At 38.5% G+C, this 21244-nt stretch overlaps 2 protein-coding genes across 16 annotated transcripts in view; one reads left to right on the top strand and one right to left on the bottom strand.

Moving 5' to 3' along the window:
* The window catches only part of Akt3 (AKT serine/threonine kinase 3), a 281993-nt gene that overhangs the window by 207248 nt on the left and 53501 nt on the right, over positions 1–21244 (top strand). The gene's annotated exons all lie outside the window — the stretch shown is intronic.
* Sdccag8 (SHH signaling and ciliogenesis regulator SDCCAG8) overlaps positions 13881–21244 on the bottom strand; it is a 250441-nt gene continuing 243077 nt past the window's right edge. For both annotated transcript variants that reach the window (XR_015635230.1, XR_015635229.1), the window contains one exon: positions 13881–14519. The gene's annotated coding sequence lies outside the window, so the exon portion shown is untranslated. The remainder of the gene's footprint in view (positions 14520–21244) is intronic.

Raw genomic sequence — 21244 nt, 5'->3', positions numbered from 1 at the left:
TTTTCTGGTCCAATCTATTTGGAGTTCTGTAGGCTTCCTGTATGTCTATGGGTATCTCTTTTTTTAGGTTAGGGAAGTTTTCTTCTATGATTTTGTTGAAGATATTTACTGGTCCTTTGAGCTGGGAGTCTTCACTCTCTTCTATACCTATTATCCTTAGGTTTGATCTTCTCATTGAGTCCTGGATTTCCTGTATGTTTTGGACCAGTAGCTTTTTCCGCTTTACATTATCTTTGACAGTTGAGTCAATGATTTCTATGGAATCTTCTGCTCCTGAGATTCTCTCTTCCATCTCTTGTATTCTGTTGGTGAAGCTTGTATCTACAGCTCCTTGTCTCTTCTTTTGGTTTTCTATATCCAGGGTTGTTTCCATGTGTTCTTTCTTGATTGCTTCTATTTCCATTTTTAATTCCTTCAACTGTTTGATTGTGTTTTCCTGGAATTCTTTCAGGGATTTTTGCGATTCCTCTCTGTAGGCTTTTACTTGTTTATTAATGTTTTCCTGTGCTTCCCTAAGTGTGTTCATGTCTTTCCTGAAGTCCTCCAGCATCATGATCAAATATGATTTTGAAACTAGATCTTGCTTTTCTGGTGTGTTTGGATATTCCATGTTTGTTTTGGTGGGAGAATTGGGCTCCGATGATGGCATGTAGTCTTGGTTTCTGTTGCTTGGGTTCCTGCGCTTGCCTCTCGCCATCAGATTATCTCTAGTGTTACTTTGTTCTGCTATTTCTGACAGTGGCTAGACTGTCCTATAAGCCTGTGTGTCAGGAGTGCTGTAGACCTGTTTTCCTCTCTTTCAGTCAGTTATGGGGACAGAGTGTTCTGCTTTCGGGCGTGTAGTTTTTCCTCTCTACAGGTCTTCAGCTGTTCCTGTGGGCCTGTGTCTTGAGTTCACCAGGCAGCTTTCTTGCAGCAGAAAATTTGGTCTTACCTGTGGTCCCGAGGCTCAAGTTCGCTCGTGGGGTGCTGCCCAGGGGCTCTCTGCAGCGGCAGCAACCAGGAAGACCTGTGCCGCCCCTTCCGGGAGCTTCAGTGCACCAGGGTTCCAGATGGTCTTTGGCTTTTTCCTCTGGCGTCCGAGATGTGTGTGCAGGGAGCAGTCTCTTCTGGTTTCCCAGGCCTGTCTGCCTCTCTGAAGGTTTAGCTCTCCCTCCCACGGGATTTGGGTGCAGAGAACTGTTTATCCGGTCTGTTTCCTTCAGGGTCCGGTGGTGTCTCAGGCACAGGGGTCCTGCCGCTCCTGGGCCCTCCCCCACGGGAGCCCAGAGGCCTTATACAGTTTCCTCTTGGGCCAGGGATGTGGGCAGGGGTGAGCAGTGTTGGTGGTCTCTTCCGCTCTGCAGCCTCAGGAGTGCCCACCTGACCAGGCGGTTGGGTCTCTCTCTCACCGGGTCTGGGAGCAGAGAGCTGCTGCGTGCCGGGATCCGCGGGTGTGGGACTTCCGGTAAACACAGAATGTGCCTGGTTCTAGAGAAATTCTGCTTCCATGTGTCCCAAGCTCACCAGGCTGCTTTCTTGCAGCAGAAAATTTGGTCTTACCTGTGGTCCCGAGGCTCAAGTTCGCTCGTGGGGTGCTGCCCAGGGGCTCTCTGCAGCGGCAGCCCATGCATGCTTTTATATAGATACTAGGATTCTCTTTTTAAGTCTTTGAACAACATCTTTAGAATTTGGATAGAAAATGTACTTTATACATAGAATACTTGGGGTAATATAGTCATTTAAAATATTAATTCTGATTATTCACAAACATGGAAGAACTTTCCCTCTTTTAATGTCTTCTTTAATTTATTCAGTGTTTTAAAGTTTTCACTGCACAAATGTTTTCTTCCTGACTACTAGATTTATTCCTAGGTAAATGTTCTCGTTGGTTAGGCTTTTGCGAATGATATTATTTCCCTGGACAGCATTTTTGTCACTTGTGTATTAGAAAGCTACTGATATTTGTTTGTTGATTTGAATCCTGCTCAAAAAGTATTAATGAGGTTAAAGAGTATTTTGATTGAGTTTTATATTCTTTCAAGTGTAGCATCATATAGACTAGACATAGATAAGTGGAATTGTCTTCTGTTCATATCTCACATTTATATGTGGGGCCTTAATGCCATGGTTAAGAATTCAAACACTACAATACTCATGAGAATAGTGAATAGACACTTCTGTTCCTTATTTTAATGGAAATATTTTAATTCAAATACATTTAGTGTACAATTGCATATACATTTGCTCTGAATTGACTTTTTGGTTGTTGATGTTATACTTCATCCCAAATTTCTCCAGGATTCTCATCATAATGGGATATTAAACTTTGTCACAGCCTTTTCTGCATCTGTTGAGATGATTTCCTTTTTAAAATTAAATTTATGTGTTATTTATATTCTTTGCATATCTTGAACTATTAACTCATGTATTATATTTTATTTATTGATTCGCATATGTTGAACTAGCCTTGACTATCCAAAATAAAACCTGTTAATCCTAGTGTAGGAGCTCTTTGATATGTTACTGCATTTTGTTTTGAAATACTTTATTGAGTAGTTTTGCATCTTTATTCATTAGGGATGGCATATAACTTTCTGTGTTTTTCTCTTCTTTTCTGGATTTTCAGTGAAGGGAATGCTGGCTTACCAGATTGATTTTGATAGAATTCCTTTTCTGTTTTGTGGAATGTTTTGAGAATATTATTGTTTTTGGAAAATGAGATAGAATTTGCAAATAAATTGTGCGAAATTTAGACTTTTCTTTTTGGGAGACTTTATTAGAATATAAATTTTGTTCCTTGCTATAGATCTAATTGAGGAGTTTATGTCTAATTGGCTTAATTTTAGTATGAAATGTATTGAAACTCTTATCTAAATTTCCTATTTTATTGGACGATAACATTTTCAGCACCCTGAAATTTATTAGCATCTGTTGTAATGCCCACATATTGTCTCTAATTTTATTATGTTGACTCTTCTCTTTTGATTAGTTTGTCTAGGGGTTTCCAAACCGTTTAATTTTGTTTCTGTTTTTTTTTTTTTTTCAGATTTGTTTGGCGTTTCTTTTTTTCCCCATCTTTATTAAATTGGGTATTTCTTATTTGCATTTCGAATGTTATTCTCTTTCTCGGTTTCCAGGCCAACATCCCCCTAACCCCTCCCTTTCCATGTGTGTGTTTCCCTCCCCATCCTTCCCCCATTACTGCCCTCCCCCCAACAATCCAGGTCACTGGGGATCCAGCCTTGGCAGGGCCAAGGGCTTCCCCTTCCACTGGTGCTCTTACTAGGCTATTCATTGCTACCTATGAGGTCAGAGTCCAGGGTCAGTCCATGTATAGTCTTTGGGTAGTGGCTTAGTCCCTGGAAGCTCTGGTTGCTTGGCATTGTTGTTCATATGGGGTCTCGAGCCCCTTCAGCTCTTCCAGTCCTTTCTCTGATTCCTTCAACTGGGGTCTCGTTCTCAGTTCAGTGGTTTGCTGCTGGCATTCGCCTATGTATTTGCCATATTCTGGCTGTGTCTCTCAGGAAATATCTACATCCGGTTCCTGCCAACCTGCACTTCTTTGCTTCATCCATCTTGTCTAATTGGGTGGCTGTATATGTATGGGCCACATGTGGGGCAGGCTCTGAATGGGTGTTCCTTCAGTCTCTGTTCTAAACTTTGCCTTCCTATCCCCTCCTAAGGGTATTCTTGTTCCCCTTTTAAAGAAGGAGTGAAGCATCCACATTTTTGTTATCCTTCTTGAGTTTCATGTGTTCTGTGCATCTAGGGTAATTCAAGCATTTGGGCTAATATCCACTTATCAATGAGTGCATACCTTGTGTGTTTTTCTGTGATTGGGTTACCTCACTCAGGATGATATTTTCCAGTTCCATCCATTTGCCTATGAATTTCATGAAGTCATTGTTTTTGATAGCTGAGTAATATTCCATTGTGTAGATGTACCATATTTTCTGTATCCATTCCTCTGATGAAGGGCATCTGGGTTCTTTCCAGCTTCTGGCTATTATAAATAAGACTGATATGAACATAGTGGAGCACGTGTCTTTGTTATTTTTTGGAGTATCTTTTGGGTATATGCCCAAGAGAGGTATAGCTGGGTCCTCAGGTAGTGCAATGTCCAATTTTCTGAGAAATCTCTAGACTGATTTCCAGAAGGGTTGTACCAGTCTGCAATTCAACCAACAATCGGAGGAGTGTTCCTCTTTCTCCACATCCTTGCCAGCATTTGCTGTCACCTGAGTTTTTGATCTTAGCCATTCTGACTGGTGTGAGGTGGAATCTCAGGGTTCTTTTGATTTGCATTTACCTTTTGACTGGAGATGTTGAACATTTCTTTAGGTGTTTCTCAGCATTCCTCAGCTGTGAATTCTTTGTTTAGCTCTGAACCCCATTTTTAATAGGGTTATTTTGTCTTCCTGCAGTCTAACCTCATGAGTTCTTTGTATGTTTTGGATATAAGCCCTCTATCTGTTGTAGGATTGGTAAAGATCTTTTCCCAATCTGTTGGTTGCCGTTTTGTCCTAATGACAGTGTCCTTTGCCTTACAGAAGCTTTGTAGCTTTATGAGATCCCATTTGTCGATCCTTGATCTTAGAGCATAAGCCATTGGTGTTTTGTTCAGGAAATTTTCTCCAGTGCCTATGTGTTTGAGATTCTTCCCCACTTTTTCTTCTATTAGTTTGAGTGTGTCTGGTTTGATGGGGAGGTCCTTGATCCACGTGTACTTAAACTTTGTACAGGGTAATAAGACTGGATCGATCTGATATCTTCTACATGCTGACCTCCAGTTGAAAATGCTATCTTTTTTCCATTGGATGGTTTTGGCTTCTTTGTCAAAAATCAAGTGACCATAGTTGTATGAGTTCATTTCTGGGTCTTCAATTCTATTCCACTGCTCTATCTCTCTGTCTCTGTACCAGTACCATGCAATTTTTCTCATTATTGCTCTGTAATACTGCTTGATTTCAGGGATGGTGATTCTCCCAGAAGTCTTTTTATTGTTGAGTGTGCTGTCAAGCTGCTGATGTATGCTCTCTCCTGTTTCTTTCTCCAGGCACTTAGATCTATGAGTTTTCCTTTTAGCACAGCTTTCATTGTGTCCCGTAAGTTTGGGTATGTTGTACCTTCATTTTCAGTAAATTTTATGAAGTCTTTAATTTCTTTCTTTATTTCTTCCTTGACCAGGTTATCATTGAGTAGAGCATTTTTCAACTTCCGTGTATATGTGGGCGTTCTTTCCTTATTGTTATTGAAGACCAGCTTTAGCCTGTGGTGGTCTGATAGTACGCATGGGATTCTTTCTGTCTTTCTCTATCTGTTCAGGCCTGTTTTATATGATTATATGGTCAATTTTGGAGAAAATACCATGAGGTGGTGAGAAGAAGGTATATCATTTTGTTTTAGGATAGAATGTTCTATAAATATCTGTTAAGTCCATTTGGTTCATGACTTCTGTTAGTCTGTCTATGTCTCTGTTTAATTTCTGTTTCCATGATCTGTCCATTGATGAGAGTGGGGTGTTGAAATCTCCTACTATTATTGTGTGAGGTGCAATGTGTGTTTTGAGCTCTAGTAAGGTTTCTTTTACGTATGTAGGTGCTCTTGTATTTGGAGCATAGATATTTAGGATTGAGAGTTCATCTTGGTGGATTTTTCCTTGGATGAATATGAAGTGTCCTTCCTTATCTTTTTTGATGACTTTTGGTTGAAAATCGATTTTATTCAATATTAAAATGGCTACTCCAGCTTGCTTCTTCTGACCATTTGCTTGGAAAATTGTTTCCAAAAGTAGTGTCTGTCTTTGTCTCTGAGCTGTGTTTCCTGTAGGCAGCAAAATGCTGGGTCTTCGTTATGTATCCAGTTTGCTAATCTGTGTCTTTTTATTGGGGAATTGAGTCCATTGATGTTAAGAGATAATAAGGAATAGTGATTGTTGCTTCGTGTTATCTTCGTATTTGGATGTGAGATTACATTCGTGTGCTTGTCTTCTCTTTGTTTTGTTTCTTGCTTTTTCTAGGGTGTAGCTTGCCTCCTTATGTTGGACTTTACCATTTATTATCCTTTGTAGGGCTGGAATTATAGAAAGAAATTGTAAATTTGGGTTTGTCATGAAATATCTTGGTTTCTCCATCTATGTTAATTGAGAGTTAATTGAGAGGATACAGTAACCTGGGCTGGCATTTGTGTTCTCTTAGGGTCTGTGTGACATCTCTCCAGGATCTTCTTGCTTTCATAGTCTCTGGTGAGAAGTCTGGTATAATTCTGATAGGTCTGCCTTTATATGTTACTTGACCTTTTTCCCTTTCTTTCTTTGTTTTGTGCATTTGTTGTTTTGACTATTATGTGACTAGAGTAGTTTCTTTTCCTGTCCAATCTATATGAAGTTCTATAGGCTTCTTGTATGTTTATGGGCATCTCTTTCTTTAGGTTAGGGAAGTTTTCTTGTATGATTTTGTTGAAGATATTTACTGGTCCTTTGAGTTGGGAGACTTCACTTTCTTCTATACCTATTATCCTTAGGTTTGATCTTTTCATTGTGTCTTGGACTTCCTGTACGTTTTGGGCCAGTAGCTTTTTCTGTTTTACATTATGTTTAACAGTTGTGTCGATGATTTCTATGGAATCTTCTGCTCCTGAGATTCTCTCTTCTATCTCTTGTATTCTGTTGGTGATGCTTGTATCTACGACTTCTTGTCTCTTTCTTTGGTTTTCTATATCCACAGTTTTCTCCCTTTGTCCTTTCTTTATTGTTTCTATTTCCATTTTTAATTCCTTCTCCTGTTTGTGTTTTCCTGTAATTCTTTCAGGGATTTTTATGTTTCCCCTCTAAGGGCTTCTACTTGTTTACTTGTGTTTTCCTGCATTTCTCTAAGGGCGTTTTTTATATCTTTCTTAAATTCCTCCATCATTATGATCAAATGTGATTTTAAATCTAGATTTTGTTTTTCTGGTGTGTTTGGATATTCAGTGTTTGCTTTGGTGGGAGAATTGGGCTATAATGATGCCATGTAGTCTTTGTTTCTGTTTCTTGGGTTCCTGTGTGTGCCTCTCGCCATCAGGTTGTCTCTGGTGTTACTCTTTTTGCTATTTCTGACAGTGGCTTGACCTTCTCATAGGCCTGTGTGTCAGGAGTGCTGTAGACCTGTTTCCCTGTTTTCTTTTAGCAAGTTATGGGAACAGAGTGTTACTCTCAGACGTGTAGTCTTTCCTGTCCACTGGCTTTCAGCTGTCCCTGTGGGCAGGAACCAGAAGTGCCTGCCCCTACTTCTCCTAGGTCCCTGTGTGCAGGAGGCCCAGATGGCACTAGGTGTTTTCCTCTAGAGTCAGAAATGTGGGCAGAGAGTAGTCTCCTCTGGTTTCCCAGATGTGTCTGCCCCTCTGAAGGTTTAGCTCTCCCTCCCACGGGATTTGGGTACAGGGAGCTGTTTGACCGGGTCTGTTTAGATCCAGGCTCAGTCTGAACCGCAGGGCTCCTGCAGCTTGAGTGCCCCTATCTTCCTGTTCCCAGAGGCCCTATACAGTTTCCTTTTGGGCCAAGGATGTGGACAAAGGTGGGCAGAAGTGACAGTGTCTCCTGCCCTACAGTCTCAGGATTGCCCACACTTCTGGGCGATCCGCTCTCTCTCCACAGATTTTTGGAGCAGGGAGCTGTGGGCCAGGATCAGCGAGGTTAATTTTGTTTTATTGTGTATCCTATCCTTTAGGATTACATTTCATTAGTTGTTGCCCTGATCTCTGATCTCTATAGTTGGTTTGTATTCAATGCTTTAGATGGTGTTTTTGTTAAGCATTGAAGCTTAATTATGCTTTATTTAGCTCTCTGTATTTAAAGTCTTGGAAACGTTTCTCCTTTTGTTTGATTTTACAATTTTTTAAAACTATTTCTCTAACTTCTGTGACCCACAGAAGCGCATATTACCCAATCTTCATTAGTGTGTATACTGTTTGTCGTATCTTGACTATGCATTCTCATTTCTCGATTATTATCTGATTAGACACAATGGGCATTGAACTTTTCTTTGTTAAGACTTGCATTGCATTGCATTCTAAAATGTTTCCTATGATATAGAAAATTTTAATGTAGGTGAAAATGTTTTTCACAGCATGTTGGAATATCCCACAAATAGTACCGTTTACATATAAAGTTCCTTGCTTCCCTTTTTTGTGGAGGTGGGTTTGAAAAGGTTTTCTACATTTCTTTTACAATATCTGGATCTAGCTTTAATATTCAGAAGTGTTTTGCTTTGCGAAATCGATCATGTCAATGAGTTCTCTCTATTACTATGTAGTAACTCCTTTTATCTCTTAAGACTAATTTGGACCTGAATCTATATTGTCAGAAGTGTAGTTGCTCTTGCTTGCCCTTAAGTTCAACTAACTTGGCGTAGACTGTTTTATTGTTTTGTGTTTTTATTTCTAACATTCATTCACTTTCAGTGTTTGCTTTGCTTTATACTGGAATGTCTTTCTTGAAGACATCCAGCAGTTGGAAATTGCTGTATAATCCCGCCTGCATGCCTGCCTCTTATAATTGGACATTAATACCAGTAATATTAAACATAATAATTGAGAGATATTTGCCATAATTTTAAAATATGTATTTGTTACTGGTCTTCCTTTTCTGTTTAGATTTCCCTTTAAGTGCAATTAAAATGCAAGCTTATCAGTTTTTAAATACTTCACTTTGTACGTTTTTGAAATATCTTTAATTTTCATTAAGTAAAAATGATATTGTTGTATTAATCTTCATTTGTAGTCGTAGTAGTTTGTATTGTTGTGATAAAATGCTTGACGAAAAGCATCATAGAGAGGAAGATTTTTTTTTTACTTTTTTTTATTGGCTATTTTATGTATTTACATTTTAAACATTGTCCCCTTTACCCACGCCCACCTACCCATTCCCACCTCACTATCCTGACATTCCCCTACACTGGGGCATCTAGCCTTCACAGGACCAAGGGCTCCTATTGGTGCCCAACAAGGCCATCCTCTGCTTCATATGCGGCTGGAGCCATGGTTCCCTCCATGTGTACTCTTTGGTTGGTGGTTTGGTCCCTGGGAGCTCTGTGGCCTCTGGTTGGTTGAAATTGTTGTTCTTCCTATGGAGTTGCAAACCCCTTCAGCTTCTTCAATCCTTTTTCTAACTCCTCACTGTCAGATCTTCTCAGGATATCTATATCAGTCTGTCAGCAAGCACTTCATGGTATCAGCTGTAGTGTCTGGGTTTGGTGTCTGCAGATGGGATGGAACCCCGGGTGGGGCAGTCTCTGGATGACCTTTCCTCTATTCCACACTTTCTTTCCATATTTCCTCCTGTGAGTGTTTTGTTCCCCCTTCTAAGAGGGACTAAAGCATCCACACTTTGGTCTTCCTTCTACTTGAACTTCGTATGGTCTGTGAATTGTTTCCTGGGTATTCTGAGCTTTTGGGAAGTAAGGAACCTAGAAGCAGGAACCATACACAGACCGTGGAGGGGTTGCTGACTGCCTTGCTTTTCATGGTCTGCTCGACCTATATTCTTACACAACCTAAGATCAGTTGCTAAGGTGTGGCTGGGCCCTCCCACTTCACTAATTAATCAAGAAAATGCTGCCTCCAACTTTTCTACCTATATTTCAGTCTTGTTGAGATTGCCTGTACCCAGATTACACTAACTTGTATCAAGATGCAAAACAGTAGAAACAGCAACAGCAACAAAACTCCAACCAACCAACCAACCAACCAACCAACCAACCAACCAACCAACCAACCAGCCAGTCAGCCAATGAAACTAGCTAGTAGTCATTTCCTGCCATGGCTTGAACTAATGTTTTTATGTTTTCCTGGCCTTCATGGCTTTTCCTGAGTCATCATTCCTTATAGTTAAGTCTAGATTTTTTTTCTGGTCCCATTTAATATTATGTCTTTTGTTTGATGTCCATAGTCTTTTTAAAAATACTTGCATTGTGCTTTTCGAGATTGCAATTATCCCCTTTACCTTTTTTTGGTTTCTCTTCAAACCTTCTCATATACTCTTCCTTACTCTTTTATAAATTAATGACCTCTTTTTTCATTAATTGTTACACATACACACATAAAATCAATCTCTCTCTCTCTCTCTCTCTCTCTCTCTCTCTCTCTCCCCCTCCCTCCTTCCTTCCCTCCCTCCCTCCCTCCCTCCCTCCCTCCCTCCCTCCCTCCCTCCCTCCAAAATATGTAAGTGCAACCTTCTCAGTGCGCACAGCGTCACTTGTAGGTGTTTTCAGGGCTGACCCTGATATGCTCTCCTGGGGATGACCATTTCTCCTGCTCTCAGCCTTCCGTAGTTGCTTGTAGTTCTCTGTGTAGCTTTGAACATTGCAAAAGGGGCACAAAGACTCTAAGAGCCAAAGGACCAGGGAGTTTGCTGTGAGATTGGCTAAAGTCATCTCCATTGGCTATTCAAAGCCTCTTGCTTCCCTGGAAACTGGAACTTTTTAGTAGAAGTTCCATCCCCCACTGCTACATGTTTCTATTCAAATTCCTGATCCTCTGTCCTTTCCAATACTTGTTTCTGCCCCCCCTTTTCCCTCCCAGGTTCCTCCCTCCCTTTACCTTCTGTGATTGTTCTGCTCCCAGTTCCATATAGTTGAAACATCTACACTTTGGTCTTCCTTCTTCTTAAGCTGCATATGGTTTGTAGGTGTTATTGTGGGTGGGTTACCTCACTCAGCCTATTTTCTAGATCTGTCCATTTACCTGAAAAAGTCATGAAGTCATTGTTTTTAATAGCTGAATAGTACTCCATTGTGTAAATGAACCTCATTTTCTGTATCCATTCCTCCATTGAGGGACATCTGGGTTGTTTCCATCCTCTTGGTATTATAAATAAAACTGCTATAAACATAGTGGAGCATTTGTCCTTGTTAAATGTTGGGGCATCTTTTGGGTATATGCCTAGAAGTAGTAAAGTTGGGTCTTCAGGTAGAACTATTTCCCTATTTCCAGTTTTCTCAGGAACAGCCAGACTGATTTCCAAAGTGGTTGTACCAGCTTGCAATCCCAACAGCAATGGAAGAGTGTTCCTCTTTCTCTACATCCTCACCAGCATCTGCTGTCACTTGAGTTTTTAATCTTAGCCATTCTGACTGGTGTGAGGTGTAATCTCAGGGTTGTTTTGATTTGAAGGATGTTGAACATTTCTTTAGGTGCTTCTCAGCCATTCAATATTCCTCAGCTGAGAATTCTTTGTTTAGCTCTGTACCCCATATTTTAATTGGGTTATTTGACTCTCTGGAGTCTAACTTCCTGAGTTCTTAGTATATTTTGGATATTAGCCCTCTATTGTATGTAGGGTTGTTAAAGATCTTTTCCCAATCTGTGGGTTGCCATTTTGTCCTATTGACAGTGTTTTTGCCTTACAGAAGCTTTGCAGTTGTATGAGGTCTCATTTGTCAATTGTTGATCTTAGACCATGAGCCATTGGTATTCTGTTCAGGAAATTTTCCCCTGTACCAATGTGTTCAAGGCTCTTTCCCACTTTCCCAGTTTATCTTCTATTATATTCAGTGTATCTTTTTTTTTTTTTTTTTTTTTTTTTTTTGTGGAGGTCCTTGATCCACTTGGGCTTGAACTTTGTACAAGGAGCTAAGAATGAGTCAATTTGCATTCTTCTACATGCTGACTGCCAGTTGAACCAGCACCATTTGTTGAAATCCTTTCTTTTTTCCGTTGGATGGTTTTGGTTTCTTTGTCAAAGATCAAGTTACCATAATGTGTGGGTTTATTTCTGGGTCTTCAGTTCTATTCCATTGATCCACCTGCCTGTCTCTGTACCAATACCATGCTGTTTTTATCACTATTGCTCAGTAGTACAGCTTGAGGTCAGGGACAGTGATTCCTCCAGATGTTCTTTTATTGTTGAGAATGGTTTTCACTATCCTGGATTTTTGTTATTCCAAATGAATTTGAGAAGAGTTGGAATTTTGATGGGGATTGCACTGAACCTGTAGATTGCTTTTGGTAAGTTGCCCATTTTTACTATGTTAATCCTGCTGATCCATGAACAGGGGATATCTTTCCATCTTCTGAGGTCTTTTTGTATTTTATTCTTCAGAGACTTGACGTTTTTGTCATACAGATCTTTCACTTGTTTGATTATATTCACTCCCAAATATTTTAAATTATTTGTGACTATTGTGAAGGGTGTCACTTCCTTAATTTCTTTCTCAGCCTGTTTTTCTTTGAGTAGATGAAGGCTACTGATTTATTTGAATTAATTTTATATGCAGCCACTTGTGGAATTTGGTTATCAGCTGTTGGAGCTCTCTGGTGGATATTTTGGGGTCACTTATCATATGCAAATAGTGATACTTTGACTTCCTCCTTTCCAATATGAAGCCCATTGATTTCCATCTGTTGCCTAATTGCTCTGGCTAGAACTTCTAGTACTATATTGAATAGATAGGTTGAGAGTGGGCAGCATTGTCTATTCTCTGATTTAGTGGGATTCTGATCTCTCCAATATTTTTAGCATGAATGGGTATTGTATTTTGTCAAAGGTGTTTTCAGCATCTAATGAGATGATCATGTGTCTTTTTTTACTTTGAGTTTGTTTACATAGTGGATTACATTGATGGATTTTCATATATTCAGCCAACCTTGCATCCCTGGGATGAAGCCTTCTTGATCATGGTGAATGATGGGTTTGATTTGTTCTTGATTCAGTTTGCGGTGATTTTATTGAGTATTTTTGCATCAGTATTTAAAAGCAAAATAGATCTGAAGTTCTTTTTCTTTTTGGGGTCTTTGTGTGGTTTAGGTATTAGTGTAACTGTGGCTTCATAAAGCAAATTAGGTACTGTTCCTTCTGTTTCTATTTTGTGGAACAGTTTGAAGATTATTGGTATTAGGTCTTCTTTGAAAGTCTAATAAAATTCGGCACTAAACCCATGTGGTCCTGAGTTTTTGTTGTTCTTGTTGTTGTTTGTGTGTTTGTTTTGTTGGTAGACTTTTAATGACTGCTTGTATTTCTTTATGGTTTATGTGACAATTTAGATGGTTTATCTGATCCTGATTCAACTTTGGTTCCTTGTATCTGTCTAGAAAATTATCCAATTCATCTAGATTTTCCACTTTTGCTCAATATAGGCTTTTGTAGTAGGATCTGATGATTTGTTTTTAATTCCTTTGGTTTCTGTTGTTATGTCTCCCTTTTCATTTGTGATTTTGATAATTTGGATACACTCTCTGTGCCCTCTAGTAAGTCTGCCTAAGGGTTTATATATCTTGTTGATTTTCTCAAAGAACCAGTTCCTGGTTTTGTTGATTCCTTTGTATAGTTCTTTTTGTTTCTACTGGGTTGATTTAAGCCCTGAATTTGATTATTTCCTGCTATCTACCCCTCTTTGGTGTATTTGCTTCTTCTTTGGGCTTTGAAGTGTGCTGTCAAGCTTTTGGTGTACGCTCTCTCCACTTTCTTTTTCAAGGCACTCAGAGCTATGAGCTTTCCTCTTAGCACTGCTTTCACTGTATCCCATAAGTTTGGGTATGTTTGCCTTCATTTTTGTTAAATTCTAAAAAGTCTTTAATTTCTTTATTTCCTCCCTAACCAAGGTATTATTAAGTAGAGCATTCTTTAGCTTCCATGTGTATGTGGACTTTCTGTCATTTTTGTTGTTATTGAAGACCAGCCTCAGTCCATGGTGATCTTATAGGGTGCATTGCAGTTCTTTCTATTGTCTTTTATCAGTTGAACCAAGTCTTTTTCTGATTTGAAAATCTTATGCTCCAACTTCATTGGTTAGATTTTCTATGCTTTGTTTTATAGTTTAGCTTATTCTCTTATCCTGTCAATTCTTGGGTTGTTCTTTGGTTATTTCTCTGAGGTATTAAAAGTTGTGTTCATGTTTGTTTTTTCTTCATTTTTTTAATTTATTGATATTTTAATATGGTGTTTCCCTAACCTCACCTTCTGGCTTTGATAGTCTTTATTCTGCTTGATATAGCCTATTTGAAATTACTTTCTTATGTGATTTAAACTTTTTTTAAAAATTTTATATCTGTATATAGTTTATCTTGATTATATATACTACCTCATTTTTCCTTTAGCTCATCGTGGCTGTTGCCCCCAAATCCATGCCATTAAAAACAATTACTGGGCTAAATTCAACTAGTGTTTCCTTTATGCTCGTGATTTTGGGACATGGCCAACCTACCAGTGACACCCTTCCAAAGAAAAATTATTCTCTCCCTTAGCCATCTTCTGCCAATAGTTGCTCAGTTGAGATGGGGCAATTGTAACTGGATTGGTATTATTATACTGGTCTTATGCAAGCAACCATAGCTGTGTGAATTCAGGGATACATGTACACAGGACAATACTCACTCTGCCTGCTACCTTCTTTTTACACCTTATTTTTCCCATGCTCTTTGAGTCTTGGCGTGCTAGTGGTGGTGTTGAAATCGTTAGCTCCTCTGTCACTGAGCACTCAGAGTTGCTTATTCTTAGCCCTCACAATAGACTTTTCCAACTGCAATAAGAAGCTCATTTCGCCAAGGTTGGGACAAGCATAAATCTGTGGGTATAAATTCAAATATTTAGAAGCCAATTTGATAATATTACCATTTGACAAACAGCATCAAAGGATTCTCTCTTAGAGTATATACCTTTTCTAGCTCTATGTTTTGACTCTTCTTACCTTACTAGTTATGAATTCCCTTTTGTGGGACAGTAACCAAATCCGTCCAAAGAGTTATTGTTTATACCCATAAACAATCTTGATTGTTCCAGGTAGCACAGCTTGCCTAGCAGGGTCTGTATTTTATAAGGCAGTGTTCAGTGCTAGGGAATTACATATTTTTATTGGTTGATTTCTAGTATTTCTATATCCCTGTATTTCCCAAATCTCCGTTTTCTTGCAGAACTGTGTTGCTGGCTATTATGTAGGTCTAGCATTAATGTCTTTATTTTAATTTGTCTTCGTGTTAAAAGTGTCCATCCTTTCTATTTCAATATCTTAATAGTTCAGTTTTAAGCTTTAAGAGGTTTTATTGTGCCTTGCTTTTTTGTATTTTTTTAAATTTCTAAGTTAGTATTTGTACATCAGTTAGGGGGTGTACACCTTTGAAAAATTTTTTTAATTTAGTAATTTTAAAATTTATTGAAGCTTATTTCAGTAATCATCTTCCAGATAATCATTACTTGTTCTACTCGTGGTGTCAGTCATTTTCATTAGAAAACTCAATGCAAAAAAAAAAATCAAAAACAATTACTTTCATTATCTCTCTCTTTAGAATTGTTTCACACAGGTTAGTGTTAGAGACATGTGATATAAATGTAGAGATATTGCTTCTTAATATCAAAGTCTGATACAAAGTTTCTGTGAGTTATACATAAAGTCCTAGAGATTGTTTAGGGCAATGGACATGAACTTTAGGTCAGTCTTGCTCTGAAGCAGTGGTGTAACAGTCACTGTGTTACCTGCTGTTCCTATGCCAACATCTGAAGCCTCTTCCATGTTTCCCCTGAGGATGCAGCAGGAACTATATCTTGTCTTATAGACTTTCAGTAGTTCAAACACTGTAGGTTGATACTTTTAGAGCTGTGTTTATTTTATGAGTATGTGTGTTTTACATGTCTGCCTGTCTGTCTGTGTTAGTGTGCACCATGTGGATGCAGTGCCCTTGGAGACCAGCAGTAACAGATAATTGTTAACCAGTATATAGGTACTGGGAATGAAGCCCTGGTGCTTTGCAAGAGCAATTAGTAAGTGCCCTTAACTACTGAAGCATATTTTCCGGTCCCTGGAAATATTAAAAAATTATCAAACAGAATGAGAAGCTAAGAAGTTTTTTTAAATTAAAAAATTAACTAATGTAAGAGTTAAAAGTTTGAATGCAATTAGAGGATTATATGAAATAGGCCAGGCCTTCCTCTACTCTCTGTCCCCAGCCTATGTGGAAGCTAGCAATATGTATCTCATGGAACTAGAGTCCAGAATTGCTAATATACATATGTTACATTACTAGGAGTGAAAGAAAAGGATTAGCAATTAGGTACAAAACAGATAGGAAGAATAGGTCCAGGGCTTTGAGCTCAGTGACGTGACTACAGTTAACTGATTTACTTTATAGTTCAAAATAGCTATAAGGATGGATTTAAGGGCTGGAGAGACGGCTCAGCGGTTAAGAGCACTGACTGCTCTTCCAGAGATCCTGAGTTCAATTCCCAGCAACCACATGGTGGCTCACAACCATCTGTAATGAGATCTGATGCCCTCTTCTGGTGTGTCTGAAGACAGCTGCTCAAATACATAAGTAAATAAATCTGTAAAAAAAATGGATTTGAATATTTTAAGCATAAATGCATGGCAAATTGGGCTGGGAAGAAAGCCCAGTTGGGAAAGTACTTGTCTTACAAGCTCAAGGACCTAAGCTTTATTCCTAGAATTCAAAGAGAAAAGGCTGGGTATGGTGGCATGCATTTGTAATCTCAGTATCGGAGAGTAGGAAACAGAAGGAACTCTGCAGACCGGACCCACTGGCTAGCCAGGCTAGCCTACTTACTTATTCAAGACTCTGTCTCAGCCTCGCAGAACCTGAGTAAGGACACCTGAAGCTGTCCTCTGGCCTTATGTACATGCGCTCATGTACCTGCTCCTGTGTGTGTACCTGCCTTGGCTATTATTCTTTAGGAGTTGAGATGGTGTCTCTCATTAGAACCCAGGGTCCTGTAATTAAACTAAACTGGGTGTCCTGGGATCCACAGGATCCTTCTACTTGTACTTCCCTCATGCTGGGCTTGCAGTTGTGACAGCATGGCTGACTGTATGAATTTTGAAGATTGTGGTTCAAGCATCAAGTGGTTGTCTCCCTGGCCTCTTCCTGATGGTTTTCTCTTCCTTTCTTCGAGCTTTTGGTATGTATGTACTTTGTTTAGTACTTCTTGTTGGTGTCCTGTGTAGCTGCTCGCTCCTGACTTGTATTTAGTAGTACTCCGAGATTCTGCCCCTACTTTACTGAATTTTAGGATTTTACTTAGGTTCTTGGTTTTAACAATTTTCTTGGTATCAACAATTCTAAAATTGAACTATAACATCACTTGCATATTAAAATTTCAGTAGGTCAAAATAAAGCCCATTGCTTCTATGTCCCCATCACCAATTTTTTTCCTCTATATTATTTTCAGCAATGTCTACTCAGCCAGCTACAAGAAAACCTCAACAACATTGATCTCTCCCTTGGTCCAAATTACTCTGCTGTACTACTCTCCCGAAGGGTGCTTATGGTCTCCTTAGCCATTGGCCCTCAGAAGCACTCATCGAGAGCCAACATAACATCTGGTGTCCCACACATACCTACTCTTCCAAAGCCTTTTATAGTACTTGCCATGTTTCAGCACAGGATCATGTCCCGTGGGTTAGTGCTTTTCCTTAATGTCTGAAGATTTCTATAGCAGTTAGTACTAATAGGTGATGAGTAACTTTTATATAATTTCAGAAATGTTTACCTGAGCATATCCTCAGATTCTTTTGTTCTTTACTTGTTTATCTAATAATAATTTTAAGATTATGATCTTTTTGTGTGCAAAAGTTTCTAGCACTCCTTGTCTACCTAATAGAATTCCAATTATACCAAGGTAGACAACACCGTAATAAGCTGGTCCTTCCTATCCCTCCCTTCATCTCTCTGTGTCTCTGTGTCTCTGTCTCTGTGTCTCTCTTTCTCTCCCTCTCTTTCTCCCTCTCTTGCTCTTGCTCTCATTCTAAATGTGTATTATTCTTTAGCCACATAACTCCATGTTCTCTGCTAATATTTGTGTTTTGTATTGGGAACTTGTAGAATTTTTAAACGGAAATTGGAGAATAAGGAGGAGATCGGGGTGAGCGAGAGAAGGTGGAGATGCTTTGAAATGGGAATGATCAGCGCACATGCAACAGTGAAAGTCACAGTGCAGGCCACGGTTCTATACAGTGAACATGCAACACCAAAAATCTGCTGCTTTCTACAAATGCTTAATCTTCCCCCCCGTGTGTGGCTGCTGAGCTAGATTGCATAGAAATACAAAGATGGATACATTCCACGTAGTAGTCTTTTATATCTCTTAAGTTTTCCTTTGGTGAAAAATTCTATCTTACACAACTTAAGTGAACTTTATCTGTGACATGTCCATAGTCATCTTACGTACTAAAGTGTTGTTAATATCCACATCAAAAATGTATTACAGCCTGCCATTTTTGTGAGTATATATGCATCTCCCTCATTGAGGTGGAATTCCTTAGTGGTGGAGATTGTCTGTTTTTTGTCATTTGTTGATTGCTGCATGGAAGGGGAAGGTTATAGGTAGTTACTGAGTTTGGAGATGAGCCCTAACCACAGGCAAAGCTGCAAAAAAGAGAGTATGCTTGTTGCCCCAGCAACAAGAGATCCAAGAGGGTAAGGCTGGAGTGGGTGGATGGGGAGCATCCTCTTAGAGGCAAAGGGGAAGATTCATGGGGTGGGGCTTGCGGAGGGGAGACCAGGAAGGGGGACAACATTTGGAATATAAATAAATAAAATAATCTTTAAAAAAAGAAAAAAAAGAGTTATTATATACCCACTTTCCCTTGTCCTAGTGTGCTACAGAATTAGCTTACAATAATGGTCATTAATGAAGATTAGATTGACATGTTGGTTTAACACCTGGGTGGACACAGTGATCCAGAAAGTTAGGGCATTAACGAAGAAAGCTGTGTTAAACCACAGCCAAAGAACACGCTTTGGGAAAGAGAGCACAGTCAGTGGCCTAAACTCTGAAATAAGAAGAGAGCTGATTATAAATAGGTTATTGGATTTGGCAGGTATAGGTCACTGTTGACTTACACGAGTGAGTTCCATAACATAGCAAAAGTAGACGTCATGTGGCAATGAGTTCTAAAATACAGCATTCTTCCTCTTAATTATGAAACTTGAGCTGATATTTTTATGGAAGCTGGCTGGCAGACAAAATGTAGCTGTATCATCTAAGTAAAGACCTAGAATCCTGAATATGTTACATTAATTTAGAGCGGCTCTCTATATCTTTTGCCAGTGTGTAGCCAGTGGTAGAATTGATTCTTTTTTTTCTAAAGAAATCTAGAGACTTAAAAGACTATTGCAGCAACGTTGTGATCACAGCAACTGTCAGCACCACTGGCGTGCTGACTCAGCATGGCAGATACCATGTTTTTCATAATTGTTTTTGATTATCCATTCTTCAGAAATAAAACATCAATGCCATCTCAACATGGTGTCCCACGTATGACAAAACATGGTAATAAAGCAGGGAACAGCATAGTTTATATACATCTCCTAAAGTGTTTGCTTCTAGTATAGCTAATGTTCTTTCAGTAAGTTTTAGCAATATCAGAACTCTTTCTCACCCGTCTTTCAACAATCACATACAAAGTTGTCTTAAAAATCACATACAAAGTTGTCTTAAAAATAATTTAAGCAACCCAACATGCATGCAAAATGGGTTCCATCCCCAGTACCACAGAAACTGGGTATAGTGGTGCATGCCTGTCATCCTAAGCACTTGGGAGGTGGAGGCAGGAGAATCAGAAGTTCAAGGCCATCCTCATTACCTGGTGAGTTGAGGCCAGCCTGATATGCTGACTCAGACAGAAATGGCTCTGTTGGTAGTTATTAGGTCCTAGCCAAGCACTGTCATTTTCATCTGGAACATACAATGATGATGTATTTATGATGTATTCTCACTAAGGTTCACAATCTGTAACTCAGTTCAACACAGATCTCTTGAGCTTTAAAAGGTATTTGAAGTAATTTAAGTCGGCATTCAAAATTATGAATTAGATGTTTTTAAATTTCTGCATAATAATTTTGCACTGTAAAATATGTCCTTTCTCCCATTTCCTTCTGCCATTCTGATATGCTCATTAAAATATTTTTGTAAGCATAAAAAAATAATTTAAGCAGAGATAGGGGTAAGAAGAAGGAATGGATGCATAAGAATTCTAAGTTACTCAGCATTTCTGTTATATTGGACAAGCTTTGTTAAGCCGTAATTCTTAGCAATTTATTATGAGTTAGTGATCTTTAGGAAATAGCTACTATCTGACCTTACATTTGAACGTACATTTGCCTTATTGATTTTGCTTAATCGCAGACGTGTTTTGTGTACCCACCTTAACATCTCAGTAGTTTATTTATTAGTAGTCATTCTTGCCACATTACTTTTTTCCCCTTATTTATTATGTATCTTTCATTTTTACAGAAATCTTCTTTGAATTTTGTAATCTAGATAGATGTTTGTCACCAGCTGTCCATAATTTCATTTCACTAGCATATACATTTTATTATAATTCATATTTTAATCTAATTATATTTAAATATGTACTATATAAACACAAAAATCAAACCTGTTGTCCTTAAGATTATGTAGACCAAGATATTTTAGATTAGCAATCTTGGTAGATTTCCTTTATAAAGTATAATAGTTAAGCAAATATTGGATGTCAGTTAAATATATAATAGTTCAACAGAGATTGAATATCAGTTAATGGTTCTTCAAGTCTGCTTCTTGATGTCTGTTGTTCTAAGAAATTAGATGGTTTTTATGATATGCTTAATGTTTGTTAAGCTTTTTGTGGTACTGGGAATGGAACACAGGGCCTTGCAAACGTTAGGCCAACACTGTCACTCTGAACCATTCCCTCTGGTGAGAAATAAAAGATAGATGTTAATTACTGAGTGATAGAATGTAGAGTTTCATAAAGCTAGAATTGAATTTGTGGTTACAGTAAGAGCCAAGTAAATATTTTTTGACTGTCGGTATACCTTTTATCAACTAGGAAATGAATTGGTTTATAGCTTACAAGATCACAGAAGATCACAGTTAAAAATGGAAATAAAAGGATTATACTTTACAAAAGGCCTCTTAGTCCAGTTTTAGTACTGTTAAACATAAAACTTTAAAGTCTTGAAAATTCTTACTAGACCAAGGGTTATTTCAAACTTTGAAAGTATTTCTTGAAATATGAGAAATTTAGAGTATGGCTAGCTCACATAAATGAGTTTGAGTCCTTTTTCCTTGAAATCAAATATAATTTGAATAATTAAATAAAATACTGTATCTGTGCTTGTATTCATTTATTTTGATAATGTCAATATTTATTCCTGTAAGAGTGGACAGCAGTATAGGTAGAAAGAAATGCCGTCTAATGATGCATACTTTTTCCTCTGGTACCTGAAGGTTAAATGGGTAGCAAACAGAATGCCTTAAACAAGATTGGTATATTGATTAAAACGCTGATTTAACAGC

Source organism: Rattus norvegicus, chromosome 13 (assembly GCF_021556685.1).
Source record: "Rattus norvegicus strain SHRSP/BbbUtx chromosome 13, alternate assembly SHRSP_T2T, whole genome shotgun sequence".
Lineage (NCBI taxonomy): Eukaryota > Metazoa > Chordata > Mammalia > Rodentia > Muridae > Rattus > Rattus norvegicus.
Note: the sequence above shows the minus strand (reverse complement) of the source record. Positions and strands in the feature narration are given on the sequence as shown.